This window comes from Oncorhynchus tshawytscha, linkage group LG19, assembly GCF_018296145.1.
Source record: "Oncorhynchus tshawytscha isolate Ot180627B linkage group LG19, Otsh_v2.0, whole genome shotgun sequence".
NCBI classification, from domain to species: domain Eukaryota; kingdom Metazoa; phylum Chordata; class Actinopteri; order Salmoniformes; family Salmonidae; genus Oncorhynchus; species Oncorhynchus tshawytscha.
The window spans coordinates 25406689-25426756 of NC_056447.1; the positions used below are offsets into that span (position 1 = coordinate 25406689).

Sequence of the window (20068 nt, forward strand, 5' to 3'; positions counted from 1 at the left end):
TTATAAAACCAAACAAAACAGGCTCCCGAATTGAAATGATTCTTCTAGCAGTTTATTTCAGAGCATCACCTCGTTTCTTTGTGCAGCTGTGTGAACAAAGATGTCAGTCCATTTTGATACAGAAGAAAGTCATCCTGACACTGAGGTTTCTCTTGGCTGCAGCAATGAAAATGCTAAACAATGTGTGCTGAGAAATAGCTGAAGACATCACACTGGCACGCCTCCCAGGGTGCTGGCGGAGTGGTTGGGGCACCATCAGACCTTGGAGGTACTGGACGGTGTCAGGGTCCAAGGACGAGCACTTTCATGCTCAGTTGAGTCATATTGCAGGTCCCTTCTAGAAGAACAGACTCAAAATGTGTTTACACTAATGCTTTCCTCTCTTTGTTTGCATCTGTGTGTGTCAGCAGACAGTAAAGACGGGGTGTGTTTAACAAGGGCGTCTCCTATATCAAGGTTTTTATGGATAACCAGGAAATGGAAGTGACACTGAAACAGAGGTCAACAAAAGAAGACATGGCAGCATACACCCTTACACACACACACGCGCGCACGCGTTACCCGCACGTCCAAACCCACACACACCCATGTATCCCACTCTAACCATGTTGATAACAAGCCTGTTTATAGAGTTCCAGCTCATTGGAAGTGTGTTACAACAAGCAGCTCATAATCTAAAATGCCTGTAACAGGCTGGCTATAAAATGAAACGGCAAGGAGAGGACAAACACACACTGGCAAACATATACTAATCAATCCAGCTGGAGGTAGGGCCAACGACAAGCCTGAATCAGTAACACATTGTCAGTCATACAGTGCTACTACAGTATATTGCTACTAAAAGTACTGAAGTGAATTAACACAGAGAGAAAAAGAGGAATAGGAGAAAGACCCCTGGTCCACACAAGGCAGATATTGTACTCATTCCACAGAGAGGATAAGGGTGCTTTGAAGAGAAACAAGGGTAAAGTCTGCCTGACAGAATGCATTTGCCATCTGTACCGGGGCTGTCTGCATCGCTCAGAGAGAAGAGGATGGCGGGCAACAGAAATGCAAGGGGGAACTTTTCTTCTGCATTGTTTTGTTTGTGGGTCTTTCTGTGATGCACTTCAGGAACAGATCAATTTCCTGCAGAATCCTCACACACACAGACATGTCTTATCCTACAAACACACAACCAAACTCCCCCTCAATAACACACTCCCTTAGTAATGTACACACACACACACCACACTGACTGAACATGTCACATAAGCCCATGCTTACACACAGCTTTCTGCCAGCTGTGCCCACTGAGCACTGTTCCCACGACAGCCTGACATGGGCCAGACTAAACATCCAAATAGCTTAGCACATGCACATACACACACACACATGCACATACACACACACACACACCATCGTTCTGCACCTACAAAAACAATAATATCCACTTAGAACACAGTGTATGGTGAACAGAACTACATGGAGTAGTGATAAATGAAAAATGAATTAAGGTCATATCTAATATTGTTTTTCTTTTCCCTGATCTAATCCTGGAGAAGCTCGCAAGACAAGTGCTGCAAATGTCCCAATCACTGTACTGCATCATCAGCCTCTGCAAAACACTGGGCTGCTGCTGCTCAGTCATGTGCAAGCAGCAAGCCTTAATGCAGCAATGTGAGCCTCAGCCTCCCCCAACACAGGCTACAGCGCACAGATCTATAGAGGACAGTTACACAACTCCAGTGTTAATATTTCAACATGTGCGTGACTGTGTAAAGGTTTGTGAGTCTCATATTGTGGCACAACTTCTCTATTACAAGCAATGGCTGCACATTAATGGACAAAGCCATCGATCACATGACACCATTGAACCCTATCTGAAGACTCAATAGCACATTGAAGTGAAATGAAGACGGTTAAAGGAAAATTCCACCCCAAAAAAACAAAATTCCACCCTTTATGTATTGGTTTCATTAGTCCATTGTTGATATGGTGCCAAAATGTTTTTCATGTATGAGGCATTTTGCATCAAACCAGCGGTATTTCTGTATTTTGAAAGTATCAAATTATATTTTAGATTCTTCAAAGTAGCCACCCGTTGCCTTGACAGGTTTGCACACTATTGGCATTCTCTCAACCAGCTTCATGAGGTAGTCACCTAGAATGCATTTCAATTAACAGGTGCGCCTTGTTTAAAGTTCATTTGTGGAATTTCTTTCCTTCTTAATGCATTTGAGCCAATCAGTTGAGTTGTGACAAGGTAGGGGTGGTATACAGAAGATAACCTTATTTGGTAAAAGACCAAGTCCATATTATGGCAAGAACAGCTCAAACAAGCAAAGAGAAAATAAAGTCCATAATTACTTTAAGATATAAAGGTCAGTCAATACGGCACATTTCAAGAACTTTCAACATTTCTTCAAGGGAAGTCGCAAAAACCATCAAGCGCTATGATGAAACTGGCTCTGATGAGGACTGCCACAGGAAAGGAAGAACCAGAGTTACCTCTGCTGCAGAAGATAAATTAATTAGAGTTACCAGCCTCAGAAATTGCAGCCCAAATAAATGCTTAACATCTCAGCATCAGCTGTTCAGAGGAAACTGTGTGAATCAGGCCTTCATGGTCGATTAACCTGCGAAGAAACCCCTACTAAAGGACACCAATAAGAAGAAGAGACTTGCGTGGGCCAAGAAACACGAGCAATGGACATTCGACCGGTGGAAATCTGTCCTTTGGTCTGATGAGTCCAAATTTGAGATTTTTGGTTCCAACCGCCGTGTCTTTGTGAGACGCAGAGTAGATGAACGGATGATCTCTGCATGTGTGGTTCCCACCATGAAGGTTGGAGGAGGTGGTGTGATGGTTTGGGATGTATTTAGAATTCTAAGGAACACTTAACCAGCAAGGCTACCACAGCATTCTGCAGCGATGAGTTGGAACTCAGAGTGAAGGAAAAGCAGCCAACAAGTGCTCAGCATATGTGGGAACTCCTTCAAGACTGTTGGAAAAGCATTCCAGGTGAAGCTGGTTGAGCGAATGCCAAGAGTGTGCAAAGCTGTCATCAAGGCAAAGGGTGGCAACTTTGAAGAATCAAAAATATTTATTTTGAATTGTTTAACACCTTTTTGATTAATACATGATTCCATGTGTTATTTCATAGTTTTGAAGTCTTCACTATTATTCTACAATGTACAAAATAGTAAAAAGAAAATAAAAACCCTTGAATGAGTAGGTGTGTCAAAACTTTTGACTGCTACTGTATTTTGAAAACTTGATTGCTGACATGCAATACATATTGGTACTATATCAACAACGGACTAATGAAAGAAATACCAAAAGATATCAAATCAAAATCAAATTTGATTGATGACAGACATGTTCAGCAAATGTTATTGCTGGTGTAGCAAAATGCTTGTGTTCCTAGCTCCAACAGTGGAATTATAAAATATATAAATATTAGATCAAGCAATGTCGGAGTGGCTTTGTTTTTGGGTGCAGTTTACTTATACTTTTTGCATCTCAAGGAGACATAACATGCTTTATTTCTATTTATTACGATTTAAAAAATAAACATAGGACATTTGGAGACATAACATGAGCAGTTTGAGCTTCTTCAGGAAGTCCCCTCTCATTGAGTAACTCAAGTTGAAGGCTAACTGGGGTACTACAGGCTGCATTAAATCAAAGTTTATTTCTCACGTGCGCCAAATACAACAGGTGAATACCTTACAGTGAAATGCTTACTAACCAACAGTGCCATTTCTAAAAATAAATATTTAAAAAATAAATATATTAGGTGAACAATCGGTAAGTAAAGAAATAAATAAAATAAAAACAACAGTAAAAAGACATTGGAAAAACAACAGTAACAAAGCTACAGTTGAAGTCGGAAGTTTACATACACCTTAGGCAAATACATTTAAACACAATTCCTGACATTTAATCCTAGGAAAAATGCCCCGTCTTAGGTCAGTTAGAATCACCACTTTATTTTAAGAATGTGAAATGTCAGAATAATAGTAGAGAATGATTTACTTCAGCTTTTATTTCTTTCATCACATTCCCAGTGGGTCAGAAGTTTACATACACTCAATTAGTATGTGGTAGCATTGTTAACTTGGGTCAAATGTGTCGGGTAGCCTTCCACAAGCGTCCCACAATAAGTTGGGTGAATTTTGGACCATTCCTCCTGACAGAGCTGCTGTAACTGAGTCAGGTTCGTAGGCCTCATTGCTCGCACACACTTTTTCAGTTCTGCCCACAAATTTTCTATATGATTGAGGTCAGGGCTTTGTGATGGCCACTCCAATACCTTGACTTTGTTGCCTTAAGCCATTTTGCCACAACTTTGGAAGTATGCTTGGGGTCATTGTCCATTTGGAAGACCCATTTGAGACCAAGCTTTATCTTCCTGACTGATGTCTTGAGATGTTGCTTCAATATAGCCACATCATTTTCCATCCTCATGATGCCATCCATTTTGTGAAGTGCACCAGTCCCTCCTGCAGTAATGCACCCCCACAACATGACGTTGCCACTCCTATGCTTCACGGTTGGGATGGTGTTCTTTGGCTTGCAAGCCTCGCCATTTTTCCTCCAAACATAAAGATGGACATTATGGCCAAACAGTTATATTTTTGTTTCATCAGACCAGAGGACATTTCTCCAAAAAGTATGATCTTTGTCCCCATGTGCAGTCGCAAACCGTAGTCCAGCTTTTTTATGGCAGTTTTGAAGCAGTGGCTTCTTCCGAGCGGCCTTTCAGGTTATGTCGATATAGGATTTGTTTTACTGTGGATATAGATACTTTTGTACCCGTTTCCTCCAGCATCTTCACAAGGTCCTTTGCTGTTGTTCTGTGATTGTGTGGTCCCATGGTAATTATACTTGCGTACTATTGTTTGTACAGATGAACGTGGTACCTTCAGGCGTTTGGAAATTGCTCCCAAGGATGAACAAGACTTGTGGAGGTCTACAATTTTTTGTCTGAGGTCTTGGCTGATTTCTATTGATTTTCCCATGATGTCAAGCAAAGAGGCATTGAGTTCGAAGGTAGACCTTGAAATACATCCACAGGTACACCTACAATTGACTCAAATGATGTCAATTAGCCCATCAGAAGCTTCTAAAGCCATGCCATAATTTTCTGGAATTTTCCAAGCTGTTTAAAGGCACAGTCAACTTAGTGCATGTAAACTTCTGACCCACTGGAATTGTGATACAGTGAATTATAAATTAAATAATCTGCCTGTAAACAATTGCTGGAAAAATTACTTGTGTCATGTACGAAGTAGATGTCCTAACCAACTTGCCAAAACTATAGTTTGTTAACAAGACATTTGTGGTGTGGTTGAAAACGAGTTTTATTGAATCCAATACGGCACATTTCAAGAACTTTCAACATTTCTTCAAGGGAAGTCGCAAAAACCATCAAGCGCTATGATGAAACTGGCTCTGATGAGGACTGCCACAGGAAAGGAAGAACCAGAGTTACCTCTGCTGCAGAAGATAAATTAATTAGAGTTACCAGCCTCAGAAATTGCAGCCCAAATAAATGCTTAACATCTCAGCATCAGCTGTTCAGAGGAAACTGTGTGAATCAGGCCTTCATGGTCGATTAACCTGCAAAGAAACCCCTACTAAAGGACACCAATAAGAAGAAGAGACTTGCGTGGGCCAAGAAACACGAGCAATGGACATTCGACCGGTGGAAATCTGTCCTTTGGTCTGATGAGTCCAAATTTGAGATTTTTGGTTCCAACCGCCGTGTCTTTGTGAGACGCAGAGTAGATGAACGGATGATCTCTGCATGTGTGGTTCCCACCATGAAGGTTGGAGGAGGTGGTGTGATGGTTTGGGATGTATTTAGAATTCTAAGGAACACTTAACCAGCAAGGCTACCAGGAAGATAAATGTATGTAAACTTCCGACTTCAACTGCATATACAGTAGCGAGGCTATAACAGTAGCGAGGCTATATACAGGCACCGATTAGTCGGGGTGATTGAGGTAGTATGTACATGTAGATATGGTTAAAGTGACTATGCATATATGATAAACAGAGAGTAGCAGTAGCGTAAAAGACGGTTGGCGGGTGGCGGGGGAGGTCTTTTTGTCCTAGACTTGGCACTCCGCGACCGCTTGCCATGTGGTAGTAGAGAGAACAGTCTATGACTGGGGTGGCTGGAATCTTTGACAATTTTTAGGGCCTTCCTCTGACACCGCCTGGTATAGAGGTCCTGGATGGCAGGCAGCTTTGCCCCAGTGATGTACTGGGTTGTACGGACAACCCTCTGTAGAGCCTTGCGGTCGGAGGCCGAGCTGTTGCCGTACCAGGCAGTGATGCAACCGGTCAGGATGCTCTCGACATTGCAGCTGTAGAACCTTTTGAGGATCTGAGGACCCATGCCAAACCTTTTTAATTCCTGAGGGGGAATAGGCTTTGTCGTGGCCTCTTCACGACTGTCTTGGAGTGTTTGGACCATTCTAGTTTGTTGGTGATGTGGACACCAAGGAACTTGAAGCGCCCAACCTGCTCCACTACATCCCCGTCTATGAGAATGGGGGCGTGCTCGGTCCTCCTTTTCCTGTAGTCCACAATCATCTCCTTAGTCTTGGTTACATTGAGGGATAGGTTGTTATTCTGGCATGGCCAGGTCTCTGACCTCCTCCATATAGGCTGTCTCGTCGTTGTCGGTGATCAGGCCTACTTTTGTGTCGTCTGCAAACTGAATGATGGTGTTGGAGTCGTGCCTGGCCATGCAGTCATGGGTGAACAGGGAGTACAGAAGGGGACTGAGCACGCACCCCTGAGGGGCTCCAGTGTTGAGGATCAGCGTGGCATATGTGTTGCTTACCTACCCTCACCACCTGGGGGCGCCCATCAGGAAGTCCAGGATCCAGTTGCAGAGGGAGGTGTTTAGTCCTAGGATCCTTAGCTAAGTGATGAGCTTTGAGGGTACTATGGTGAATGTTTCAAAGAGCAACTTCTTATGTGTCCGATTTTAAAATAAACTGATTCAAGGACATATATCTGGTGTATTTTGAAGCAATTATTGGTACCATGACTGTCTTTGAAACATTTTACTGACACGAAGATTGCCATTTTTCCATTCACTATAATGGGGGATGGATCCCATTTTCTGCTAACAATAACTGAAGTACCGTGGTCGGCCTTAAACCTCCGTGGCTTCAATGAGAGGGGGCAGTCGTTCTCCCCTGAATAAAGGACCAATGAGGGATGGAGTGAGAGGGATGAAGGAGAAACTAGAAAGTGACACAAAGCAGTTCCTTAGAGAACAGGCATGATAAACAGTGCAGCTATAGACACATACAGTACATGCTCACACAACGCCACTGTAATCCAGGCTCCAAACTGCTGTGACAGGGGATCAATAGACCATCAGGGCTCAACTGATACTCTATCCAGCCTGTCCCCGTCCCTGTGTGGTGGGCTGGGGAATGTCTGGGCAGTGTGCCAGGCTGCAGCACTCCTCTCTCGGTGTCTTTGTGTCTGTCTGGGGAGAATGTTAAACGTACTGCCCAGGCTACAGGGGAGAATGTTAAACGTACTGCCCAGGCTGCAGGGGAGAATGTTAAACGTACTGCCCAGGCGGCAGGGGAGAATGTTAAACATACTGCCCAGGCGGCAGGGGAGAATGTTAAATGTACTGCCCAGGCTGCAGGGGAGAATGTTAAACATACTGCCCAGGCTACAGGGGAGAATGTTAAACGTACTGCCCAGGCTACAGGGGAGAATCACAATCCATTTTATTTGAAGATTGAGGTCTCCCATGACCAGAGCCTCTCTCTATAAATGTCTCAAATAGGGAGACTGATAACACACAGAGCATGAAGACACACACACACTTACTGTACACAGTACACACACAATAAATACACACAACAAAATGGGAATGATGACACACACGCAGCTCTGCAACTTTGGCACAAGGAAGGAGAGGAGCAGAAAAGGCGAAGCGAGGTGAGGAGAGGTGGGGCTAAGAGCCTCCTCCACCCCCTGCAGACAGACAGGACTGTGACATGGTCATCTCTCTGGCAGAATGCCAACCGCATTCCATTGTGCTCCAGAAGAAATGCGTCCCCTTCTCAGAGTGGGACTGACCCCAGTATTCACCCATAACAAACAAATGGACCACTAGAATAGAATGGAGTGGGTGCTGATGGTTAGTTAGGAATAACGACTACTAGGCTCTGTTATACTACAGACCAGAACACCATGGTCAAATCCTCTTCGTTGTGGACCTAAAACTTCCACTGTCTGTCCCCTGTCTGTCTTACCTGTGCTGAGAGGTCTGTCTGGGCAACGGGGCAGGGAGATGCTTGAATCAAATCAAATCAAATTTATTTATATAGCCCTTCGTACATCAGCTGATATCTCAAAGTGCTGTACAGAAACCCAGCCTAAAACCCCAAACAGCAAGCAATGCAGGTGTAGAAGCACCCAGATATCAGGGAAAAAATGTGTAGGAATGCTCCTGGAGCAGTGGCCAGGTAGGACAGAGAGGACATTAACATCAGCCAGGGAGCGGGAGCAGTATCCAGAGAAAAGAGGAGTTATGCATCACAATGGTCCACTACAACCCAATCACAATCCTTTCATTACAAGCACAAACTTCTAGCCAGTGGACAGTCAGTGATAGGCTATGCATGATTATGAGTGTGTTTTGGATACCAGAATAGGGACAGTAGAGTAGGTTTAATCGTATTTGCTAAAGGCTTTATTCCACTGCAGCCTTGACAGTTTGAATAGAGACCTTTGAAAGACTCATTTTTAAAACAAGCCCATAATATCAAACTAAATGAGCCAACAACAGCCGTACCAGAGGCCCGAGCCCCACTCTGTCCTCCAACTGGCCTACAGTACAGACTCTCTCTCTGGTGCAAGACTCAGGTGACTGAAGTGATGCCAAAATGGACTAAACTGTATTTTGTGTGTGTGTGTGTGTTTGTGTGTGTGTATTCTGACATACCCATTTGAACTTTCCTCAGAAGATTAAATCCCTCCCTTCCTCTCTCTTTCCATCTCTCTCGACATCCCTCCCATCTTCAAAGCATGGTCCAGTAAGGAATGTGTTGCCGGGGTGCTGGTATCTCATGCCCTGCCCTGGGTGAGTATGTGAGTCTGTGAGTGAGTGACAGCTCTAGGTTAGGGTGAACAATAGGGAACACCTGCTGTGGAGGAGCTCTTTTATACTGCTGCCACCTGTTCCCAGGTCAGCTGGCCAACCACCCTCTGGCTACTGCCACCTGGTTACAGACACAAACCTTGACCTACCTGGCCAGGCACACCCCGGGACACCGCCACAGGTCCCTTCTGGCACTCTGTGACATACACAGCCCCTTCTGTCCCCTAACAGGTCTAGCCACACTGTACCTGCAGCAGTAGCTCATTACTCTGCGCTGCTCTGTCTGGCTGTGATGTGTCGTAAGTGAATAACGAAACAGCACTTTGGTTAATATCTCCTCTCCCCTGCTGGGCCTCTCAACGGGGGCCTCGCTCCACACTTACACACACTCACCAGCCCTAGCTCGCTCTCACACAGGCTATTCATACAGTACTCCTCCCCATGAGTCCCACTCAATATTTCCCCTCTCAGTTTCTCTCAATCTGACTTTCTGTAAAAATCCAGATGGTTTAAACAAATCAGGGATAAAGTGCAGACTAGCCCAGAACTCTGCAGAGGACTGACAACTATGTGATTCAGAAATACATCTCAGGCCAATTTAGTCTGGAGAAATGACATAAAAGCAGACACAAATAGAGCACCAGAGGTCAGGCTGGACCACAGTTAAAAAGAGAAGGGAACGTCAGAGCAGTGGGCCCCAGTGTGCTGTTTCATCAGGGGCCTCTCCTCTTTCATCAGGCCCTCTAACACAGACTAGGCCCGAACCAGAGGGGGTGGGGGGGGTCTCAGGGCACCTCTAACAGTTTAAACTTTTTCTCCCAGAGGATACCCCCAGCACACATGTTCCTCTGCTGCTGTGGTTGCCAGGGAAACTGTCAAACATACCAACTCAAAAGGAAAGAGGGAGGTCTGGGGAAATGTGGCTCAGGGTTTGGGTGTCTCAGGTAGGTGTGTGTGTGTGTGTGTGTACATTGTCTGGACAAACAGGAAATAAACATTTGGGATTACAGGATTGTGCATTAGTGGGTTGATGCAGACACACTCATACTGACATATCCACTGACACGTCAACATCACTGCAACATGTCTTCTGTAACCTACTGAGACATCTACGTGGTGAGTGTAACCTACTGAGACATCTACGTGTTGAGAGTAACCTACTGAGACATCTACATGGTGAGAGTAACCTACTGAGATATCTACGTGTTGAGAGTAACCTACTGAGACATCTACACGGTGAGAGTAACCTACTGAGACATCTACATGGTGAGAGTAACCTACTGAGACATCTACATGGTGAGAGTAACCTACTGAGACATCTACATGGTGAGAGTAACCTACTGAGACATCTACATGGTGAGAGTAACCTACTGAGACATCTACATGGTCTACGTGTTGAGAGTAACCTACTGAGACATCTACATGGTGAGAGTAACCTACTGAGACATCTACATGGTGAGAGTAACCTACTGAGACATCTACATGGTCTACATGGTGAGAGTAACCTACTGAGACATCTACATGGTGAGTGTAACCTACTGAGACATCTACATGGTGAGAGTAACCTACTGAGATATCTACGTGTTCAGAGTAACCTACTGAGACATCTACATGGTGAGAGTAACCTACTGAGACATCTACATGGTGAGAGTAACCTACTGAGACATCTACATGGTGAGTGTAACCTACTGAGACATCTACATGGTCTAACCTATGGTGAGGTGAGAGTAACCTACTGAGACATCTACATGGTGAGTGTAACCTACTGAGACATCTACATGGTGAGAGTAACCTACTGAGATATCTACGTGTTCAGAGTAACCTACTGAGACATCTACACGGTGAGAGTAACCTACTGAGACATCTACATGGTGAGAGTAACCTACTGCGACATCTACATGGTCTACATGGTGAGTGTAACCTACTGAGACATCTACATGGTCTACATGGTGAGAGTAACCTACTGAGACATCTACATGGTCTACATGGTGAGAGTAACCTACTGAGACATCTACATGGTGAGAGTAACCTACTGAGACATCTACATGGTGAGAGTAACCTACTGAGACATCTACATGGTGAGAGTAACCTACTGAGACATCTACATGGTGAGAGTAACCTACTGAGACATCTACATGGTCTACATGGTGAGTGTAACCTACTGAGACATCTACATGGTGAGAGTAACCTACTGAGACATCTACATGGTGAGTGTAACCTACTGAGACATCTACATGGTCTACATGGTGAGTGTAACCTACTGAGACATCTACATGGTCTACATGGTGAGAGTAACCTACTGAGACATCTACATGGTGAGAGTAACCTACTGAGACATCTACATGGTGAGAGTAACCTACTGAGACATCTACATGGTGAGAGTAACCTACTGAGACATCTACATGGTGAGAGTAACCTACTGAGACATCTACATGGTGAGAGTAACCTACTGAGACATCTACATGGTGAGTGTAACCTACTGAGACATCTACATGGTGAGAGTAACCTACTGAGACATCTACATGGTGAGAGTAACCTACTGAGACATCTACATGGTGAGAGTAACCTACTGAGACATCTACATGGTGAGAGTAACCTACTGAGACATCTACATGGTGAGTGTAACCTACTGAGACATCTACATGGTCTACATGGTGAGTGTAACCTACTGAGACATCTACATGGTGAGAGTAACCTACTGAGACATCTACATGGTGAGAGTAACCTACTGAGACATCTACATGGTCTACATGGTGAGTGTAACCTACTGAGACATCTACATGGTGAGAGTAACCTACTGAGACATCTACATGGTGAGAGTAACCTACTGAGACATCTACATGGTGAGTGCTTGTCTTGCTTCTTATCCATAAAACACTGGCTGCCTCTAACCAATAAAAAACGAACAAATCCCATGCAAGCTCATAAAAATAATGCCTCCTCAACACAAATGTAAGCACCATCTGAAAGAAAGAACTTCGCACACACACACACTACAGGCAGGCGTGATGCATCAGGTCCTGTGAAACACAACCTGAGACATACTTTTAACAACACCGCCTTCCGCTCCACCCAGTGGGTTTGCACCTACCCACACCTTATAATGGCTGCTAGAGAGCTGTGTGTGTGTGTTTATCTGTGTCTATGTGACATCTACATGTGAGCAGTAACACTGAGACATCTACATGGTCTACATGGTGAGTCCTACTGAGACATCTACATGTGTACCTACTGAGACATCTACATGGTGAGAGTAACCTGTCATCCATGGTGACAGCTTGCTTCTTATCCATAAAACATGGCTGCCTGTCACCAATAAAAAACTGAGCAAATCCCATGGTTCATAAAAATCACCTCCTCAACACAAATGCCTAACCACCATCTGTCACCACCACAACACTACAGGCAGGCGTGATGCTCAGGTCCTGTCACACCACAGAACCTAGGCTTCCACCCAGTGGGTTTGCACCTCCTTATAATCTGCTAGGCTCAGTCACCAGTCACAGTGTGCCTGTCACCACCAGACTGTCAGACTCTCCTGTCACAGCTCCCACAGGCTCAGCTTAACCTCACATCAGCCTGTCACTCTCAGCCCTAACCTCACTCAGGCTGTCACCACCACAACCTAGCTTAACCTCACTCAGGCTCAGCCTGTCACCACCACAGCCTAGCTTAACCTCACCACCTTCCAGGCTCAGCCTGTCACCACCACAGCACTACAGCCTGTCACCACCACAGCCTGTCACCACCACAGACCTAGCTTAACCTCACTCAGGCTCAGCCTGTCACCACCACAGCCCTAGCTTAACCTCACTCAGGCTCAGCCTGTCACCACCACAGCCCTAGCTTAACCTCACTCAGGCTCAGCCTGTCACCACCACAGCCCTAGCTTAACCTCACTCAGGCTCAGCCTGTCACCACCACAGCCCTAGCTTAACCTCACTCAGGCTCAGCCTGTCACTACCTCAGCCCTAGCCTAACCTCACTCAGGCTGTCACCACCACAACCCTAGCTTAACCTCACTCAGGCTCAGCCTGTCACCACCACAGCCCTAGCTTAACATCACTCAGGCTCAGCCTGTCACCACCACAGGTTTAGCTTAACCTCACTCAGGCTCAGCCAGCGACACATAGACCTGCAACCTGAAGATGTGCTAGAGGTTACAGGTAGTGCAAGTGGTTTCCTTACAACAACGCCAAGGAGAGGACATTCACAGAAACATACTAACACAAGTGGATGGATACACCCCCCACAAACACAACCCAGTTTTAAGTGCTTAGCTGCAATTAAATGTTTAGTGCCTTCAGAAAGTATTCACACCCCTTGACTTGTTCCACATTTTGTTGTGTTACAGCCTGAATTTAAAATGTATCACATTTAGATATGTTTTTGTCACTGGCCTACTACTACACACACAATACACCATAATGGCAAAGTGGTATAATGTTTTTACAAATAAAAAATGAAAAACTGAAATGTTTTGAGTCAATAAGTTTTCAACCCCTTTGTTATGGCAAGCCTAAATCCGTTCAGGAGTAAAAATGTGCTTAACAAGTCACATAAGTTGCATGGACTCATCCGATGTGCAACAATAATGTTTAACATGATTTTTTTAATGACTGCCTCATCTCTGTACCCCACACATACAATTATCTGTAAGGTCCCTCATTTGAGCAGTGAATTTCAAACACAGATTCAGGCCAGGGAGATTTTCAATGATAAATCACAATTCTGAAAGAAGATGAGGATTAAAGAAAGGGTTGTTATAAGGTGGTGTAACCATGTAAGGTGAGGTTAAAAGCTATTACAATGGACATTTCATCTCACCGGTCACCTGACCGGGCAGTGTGTACACACAACAAACACACAGATGCTTCTCTACGGGTGACTACGTCAATCTCCTCAACAGTTATCATGACACCACAGAACTCTACCTAAACATAGAAACCTCAACATAAGATACGACACACAGCTTGTACATTCTAGATGGTGCATGTACAGCAGGTTTCTATAGAGAGGTCTCACTGGTATGTGAGGATGCGCTTTGCTCTGCAGCTGAATGAGGCTCCTCCACTTAAGGTAGTATCTTTTAGCACCCTCTCATTACAAACATAGCAACGTGTAACACTCAGACATAATAACCTATGGTGGTGAGGCACATCTGATAGCCCTGCAGAAACATAACACCATGACTGGTCCTTCACTTCTGGGCGTTGACACTAGTGCTGAGCGATTCATCAAAATGTTGGTTATTTTTTGTTTTTTAAAACAACTTAATTGACCGACATCGGGTTCAATTATTTGAATTCCATTACCTTCTGTTTTTTTCTGTGAGCTCAATGCTCACATTGCACAGTTTTTCTAGAGATAAATCAGATCCAGCCTGAACTGTGGAATTTAATAGGGAGTTTAATAGGGAGTTATATAAGCCAATATTCTACATACACTACATAACCAAAAGTATGTGGACACCTGTATGTCCACACCGATCTCAACAAACCATTTCTGTATTGCCCTCACTTTGTGCACAGGGGGCATTGTCATACTGAAACAGGAAAGGGCCTTTCCCAAACTGTTGCCATAAAGTTGGAAGCACAGAATTGTCTAGAATGTCATTGTATGCTGTAGTGTTAAGATTTCCCTTCACTGGAACTAAGGGGCCTAGTCCAAACCATGATAAACAGCCCCAGATTATTATTCCTCCTCCACCAAACGTTACAGTTGGCACTATGCATTGGGGCAGGTAGCATTCTCCTGGCATCCACCAAACCCAGATTCATCCTTCAGACTGCCAAATGGTGATGCGTGATTCATCACTCCAGAGAACGCAAACAGTTCTTGCGTTGACGTTGCTTCCCGATAGCCAAATCCACTTATTTGAATGGGTGTCCACCTACTTTTGTATATACAGTGTAATTTAAAGCATAAAACATGGTAACTAACTACAATGACCATAATCCATTTCGCATCTACTTGTCCGGTCTGTGTTTTCTTTTACACCTGCTACGGAAGAGACAAAAGAATGCATGAGCATGAGGTGATATAAAGAGCAGCTTTAACTTCGCGAGTTCTCTACCTGAAAATAAATGATCTAAGTGATTGATAGTTGGTATTCAGCAGCCATTAAAATATGCCTTTGAAGAACTACCAAATAGTGATTTTGTCAGACAGATATATGCAGCAGTTCTATAGAGATGAGATGATGACCTGGAATGAAATAATAAATTCATCAAATAAAATACACAACATCTCAAATATTGTATTAAAGTAAAGTAATGTCAATAAATGATGGTTAATTAGTGATAATCTGTAATGACAGTCACTACCATCATGGGACTTGTACGAATGGTTTTATTTTGTGTTTTTAGAGTATTCAACCCACATAACGCATTTAATGTAAAATAAATATCGAAACCGAAATCCGTGATTTAAAAAACGAATCGAAACCGACTTCAAAAAGCACTAATCGCTCAGCAATAGAGGACAGACACATCTATGATGAAGGAAAATAGTTTATGTTCCTAAATATGGGGAGCACTCGTCGTCTGCCACACCTCTCTCTTCACTGACAGCGCCGCAGATTCATCATCTCTACTCTATTACTCTTCATTAATTCCCTCAGTCACACTGCTGCTGGCTCTGACCCCACTTATCCCGTGACCCCTCACCTCTGGAGGGCAACCTGCTCTCAGAGCTCTCAGTGAGATGGGAAACATGAGTGTGCTACAGAGCTCCAGAGGATGGTCCACAGCCATAGAGTCCAATGATGAGAAAACTACTACTGTTGTCGCTGCAGCATACCTCACTGGTAGTCTCTCATCACCCTCTCTACTGTTCTAGTTGTAGGCCTTCCTTTCCCCGATTTATTAAGTTAAGATCAGAGTTGAGCAGAGACCCTTTAAAATGACACTGCAGAACTTTGTAGAATTCATGAGAATGTTCTGATCTGGGAGCAAAATGTTCTGATCGGGGAGCAAAATGTTCCAGTCAGGCTCGAACTCACACACACTTACATACACACACACATGCAAAAACGTGTACACTCACACATACGCAGTCAGCCACACACTAAATTGAGAAGTGTGTGCACAAAAATACAGACAGTCATGCCTCTAATGTATAACTTGGGTGTAGAGTCAGGCCAGACATAATGTATGATAGCTTTCCTCTCCATCTTTGTAAAAACAAAGAAAATGTTTATTTTTAGGCCCCTGAGATGTCCCTCTAGAATTAGAAAAGCAGCCCTCTAAGCTGAGAACATATGGAAATCATTAGCCTTTGCAGACATACTTACTCTCTCACGAAGCATGAGCGTGCGCACACACAAATACATTCACACACACTCACACCGAACATATGCCATACACACAGAAATACAGGAAAATATCAACCAATGCAACTGCCCTGTTAAGATTGAAATACTCACACACCATAATGAACACAGGCTTATTTTATAGAGAGCCAGCTACAGTCAGGAACAAAGAGTGGGAAGTTAACAATTACATTAATGAGGAAGGGCAATTCCATGGTAACAGAATAATGCTGAGACTGGGGGTCAAACAAAAACCAATGACTGCAAAGTTAAACAAACCTTACAACTATGCACAAGGACTACTTGTAACAATTTCCACAGAAATTTGTACAAAAACACATTTACTTGAAGAACAGATGCAAAGTTTGGTAACAGAATGATGGTTTGTGCTGCTGTGCTATCATTGTGTTGCCAAACTTTGCATCTGCACTGTTCTTCATATGTTTGATCCTGTCCCAAGATCGTTGTGTTTTGGACAAGTGTTTTTGCAACAATGTCTGTCGTTTTTGGAGTCAATGTAGAATTGTGCCCTCTGTTGGCCCTTTTTGGTCTACCACCTACTGGTTTAATGGTGTGCAGGATGCAATTGCTTTTGCTACTATCTTTGCCAAGAAATGTAAAGTCCTGGAGTGGAAAAACGGTCACCCACCATCGCATAGTCAATGGCTGCAGGACTTGATTCACTTTTTAAAACTAGAAAAAAAAAATGTTACATTTTAAAAAGGGAAAATTATGTATTTCCTCCCTCCTTCAGAGGCAAGACTTTCCAGGTAATTTACTTGACTGACTGTCACTGATTTTGTAATTATTATTTATTTTCCAAATATCTGACGTGCCTCCATTCTGTTGAACTGATTTGAAACTGCTGAGATCTGCTACCATACCCGTCCATGTACCTTTGAGCTGTGCTTCTTGGCCCTGGGGACCCATTCAGCCTCTCATTGGGGTTGGGTGCATGCGGGTGTGGCTGGGAATGTGCACCCATTTGGGTCCCCAGGATCAGGATTAAGAAGCACATCCTCTGAACAATGTAAAAAATGGCTGTGACCTTGTCTGAAGTTGTCTGAAATTCTAAATCATTAAATATGTAATAACTTGAAAAGGTGAAATGAGAAAAACAGGAATAAATATATTTTTCAACAACCAAATGTGTGTGTGTGTGTGTGTGTGTATGTACACAAGACTACAGTAACATTAGGAAGTCTAGAGAAGACAGTCTTAATGTTGTGTCACAGTGGCGATGATGTGCGTGCATGTGTACGTGAGTGTGTGCCCGCCTACGTTCAGAATCAATGTCACCCGGTGTTGAGTAGTGAGGTAGCACCATAGAGACAGAGAGCAATCAATCAACCAATCACTAGAGTTCCCAACAAGCGGCTCTAAATCTCAGCGGTATGCAAATCGATAGCACTTAGCCTGAACCGCCAGTATTTCACAATGCCGCTGTGGACCACTGTTCTGGCAGATTATAGCCAAGCCACCCACCCCCACACACACAGAGCATGACAGCAGGTCAATCAAATCTATGAACACAACTGCTCTCAATTAGATGGGGGATGGAGGATTGATGAAATGTTGGCTGGTGTTTTTGTTGAGTGCTAGGCTTGGGCGATATACCGTATACCGGGATATTTGGAAATAGCCACAAGATTGTTTTTCAATACCGTTAAAACCATTTTTTAGATTTTTATTTTATAAATCAAAATATTTGTAGGTAACTTCTTAAGTAAATACCAGCGGTCAACTTGTGCAATGGCGTTCTTCATTACACCTGCCACATAATTTTTCATTATGAAGCTTACCAGTAGTCCCCAGTCATGTGGTGGTCGTTTACAAGCACACAACGACGAGAGACCGCCTTGTGAGCAGCAAGCACCAGGGGATCTAGTTACAGTATGGAATTCACAACTATATGTTTGCCAGCTAGACATCTTATAACTATTAAGTAAACTGTCTAAAATGTTCTAAACGCTCTGCAGTTGTGCATTTGGTTTGCTAATTTATTGTCTAGTTAGCTATCTAGCTAAGTGGCTAGCTTCTTCCAAAATCAAGCTGAGGTAGTCATTCCATTTGCTTCCGTTTAAGATTTTTTTTCCCCAACAGAATCGGTGGAACGCCCCTGATCACCCGCAAAAACAGTTCACTTTCATAGCAGCGACAAACAAACAGCATGATCACTTTGCTTGTTGTACAACTCGTTCTCGCATCTATGAGCTCTCCTCCTCTCACCTGTTCCCTTCATTTGTGGACTTCAGGGCACAACACAACAGCTGTCTGTGACCAGGCAAAAAAAACAAGCCAAACCTTCATACCATAACCGCTACACACAGCCTACAACGTTGTCACCATATTGGCTAACGTCATAGTCAACATAGCTACCAGAACTAACGCGTTAGTAAACCCGCTACAATAATGCAGTACAGAATACAGAAAGTAGTTTAGCAGTTACACTAGTTTCGCTAGCTAAACAAGTGGAAAAAAAAAATATATATATATAGCGCGCTCTCTCGCTGAGTCAACTACTCACAACATTTTATGCACTGTCAATGTACCCAGAGGAGGACAGAAACTAGCTGTCCGGTGGCTACACAATGGTGCAACCCCAGACTGTGCTGTTGAGGCTTCTGTAATTTTAATCAATTATTTGGTGACGTGAATATATTTAGTATAGTTTTATCTAGAAAGGCTAACTTTCTTAATGTTTCACTATGTAAAAAAATATGAAAATCACTGAGGATGGCCCTCCCCTTCCTCCTCTGAGGAGCCTCCAATGCCTCCTGGATCAAGAGCCTTGCTGCCCAATATTTGTTGTGTGTGTGCAGCAAAATGTGAGTTGCATTTTTTTTGTTACTTGTAAAACTTTATGAGCAGTCCTGCAAATAGTTCAGGTAAGAGACTGTATACAATGTTTGCAATACGCTCGTTAGTATTTAGTTAGCACTTTCTCTGGGACTTTACATGTACTTGTTAGCATTGCTAACCATCGGATTACAGAGGCTAAGGTGGGTTTGAAAATAGCACCCCTTGTGTTCAGTGCTGAAATTACCAAATATCCTGGTAAGGCACAAGGTCGGCATGAAGGTATTACAATTTGGATACCGCCAAAGCTGAGTACACCACTATGATGCCTTATGCAACGACAGGCACCACAGAGCTCTGTTTTTAGCCATCTTTCCTTTATTGTGTATATTTCATGTCTCAATACAGTTATCTTGATAGTGCCTCCCTGGAACAGATCAATAAAGGAAGAATTATATAAAATGTAGATAGAGAAAGACAGAGAGGGAGGGAAGGAAGGTGTGGGGATAGTAAGAGAGAAAAATAGATTGAGATGAGGTTGAGAGAGGCGAGAAAGGAGGGAGACAGAAAGTGAATGAAAAAGCAGACAAGAGAGCAGTTTTTTGTGCGCAGTAATGGCAGTCAGAAGGCCAGGGCCACATTACAGCGTAGTAGGAGCTCAGACAGACAGAGCTGAACAGTATGGCAGGGAGGCACGTGTTCATTTAAGAGAGGCTGAACTCAATGGAGATCACATGTCTGGGGCCTGTCCTGCTGACTCAGGCCTTCCACTACCATGCTCACCTCAAATCATACGAGAGAGAGAGAGGGGCTTAACTCCAAT

The 20068-nt window shown here is 43.7% G+C and overlaps 1 protein-coding gene across 2 annotated transcripts in view; it reads right to left on the minus strand.

Annotated features, from left to right (window-relative positions):
- LOC112218533 (craniofacial development protein 1) overlaps positions 1 to 20068 on the minus strand; it is a 46628-nt gene that overhangs the window by 19990 nt on the left and 6570 nt on the right. The window lies entirely within an intron of this gene.